Genomic DNA, 1,474 nt, shown 5'->3' with positions numbered 1-1,474 from the left:
CGGGGGCTGACCCGCCAGGTAATCCTGGCAGAATTCCGTAGTATGTGCAGAGACCAGGTGATTATTGCTATCCACGAAGTCAGGACGCATGAGCTATTTCGTATTTCAAGAATGGTACTCCAGAATGTATCTTCCTGCATACCTACTTTTGGGGAAAAAAAATCTCCTCCAATTCAGTTTCAAATACAGCTGCTGCAGTAGTTACAGATTTAAGGACAAAGCTGTAGTGTAGCATTTAGGGACATGTTGGTCTTTAGAATACTTTGTCTTCAGGAGGGGAAGAGGAGTATTCAAAGAATGGCCAAGAAGACAAGACAATGAAAGAGGTCTGTGAAAGGTGTCTTGTACTTCTGAAATGAGCCTTTGCTATTTACGTAAGCACACCTTTTGCATCTTTTTTCTTTTATGGATGGACCTGTTCATTTCACTAATGGTACACATCCTGGGATTGACTGAGGACAGTGTCTTTTAAAAATGTTGGTATCATGACTTGGCTTTTTCGTTAGCCCTTCCTTCCAGGTCATGTGTCCAAAACTGCTAGTTTGTGTTCTGGGTGCTTACTTTGCTTCCACAGGTATGGACTAAGATATTGCAGGTTTCCCTGATGGTGGCGGAGTTGTGAGATGCATGGATCACAAATAATGCTTACTAGAACACCTTGTATTAATTAAGCTATTATCAATAGCAACAGCTTGATTCCATTAATAGCAGGTGACTATTCATACAGTGCAAGCGATTATTCCCAAAAATGCTTACTTGCTTAGTGGGCTGGAACAACAGCTGGGAGACCTCCACAGAAGTGGAAGAGTGTACTGATGCACCAGCAGCTTCCATGTGGGCGTTCAAAAAAAAAAAAGTCTCAGGGCACTATCTCATTCATTAGGTGTGTGTGTAATCCCATACTCCCTGCCTGTCTATAGCAGCTGCTGCTTTCTTGAATGCAGTCTCTTTCCTTTTTTTTTTTTTTTTAACAAGCTGTTGTTGATGGTAGTGTGTGCTGGTGGCCTTGGAGAGACTGAGCAGAGTCTTGGTGTTCTGAGTTTCTCGGTTCTCCTGGATTCCACAGGACCTCTAGTCTTGAATTTACAGATTCCTGGGAGACTTTCACGCTTTAGCAGCTTCTGCTTCTGCTCTCCAGCTTGCTGTTTTCTGGTGGCTAGATCTTCCACTAAACACCAGTATCTGTAGAGTCCATTCGTGCAAACTTGCACAGAAGGGATTTTTGTGACAGGCACTTGCTTGTTTCCCAAGTAACACAAAAAACATTCTGGGAACTGAAAAAGTTTGTGTCTGAAAGCTATACAATGTCTTACAAACACTAACAGTTCCTAATTGTAAAACTATGCTGCATGGTCAGAGACCCTGATACTGCTGGAATTTAAGAGCAACAAACGTGAATGCATTCAGTTTGAGCAGGAAATGTACTTTAAAATACAGCAAATGCTGTAAGTGAAGAATAAATCCTCTTTCCAGA

General features: G+C 42.0%; 1 protein-coding gene across 1 annotated transcript in view; it reads left to right on the top strand.

Moving 5' to 3' along the window:
- LOC104621567 (TBC1 domain family member 12-like) overlaps window positions 1-1,474 on the top strand; it is a 45,786-nt gene that overhangs the window by 15,343 nt on the left and 28,969 nt on the right. The gene's annotated exons all lie outside the window — the stretch shown is intronic.

Source organism: Phaethon lepturus, unplaced genomic scaffold (genome assembly GCF_000687285.1).
Source record: "Phaethon lepturus isolate BGI_N335 unplaced genomic scaffold, ASM68728v1 scaffold9455, whole genome shotgun sequence".
In the NCBI taxonomy this organism is placed as follows: Eukaryota; Metazoa; Chordata; class Aves; order Phaethontiformes; family Phaethontidae; genus Phaethon; species Phaethon lepturus.
Note: the sequence above shows the minus strand (reverse complement) of the source record. Positions and strands in the feature narration are given on the sequence as shown.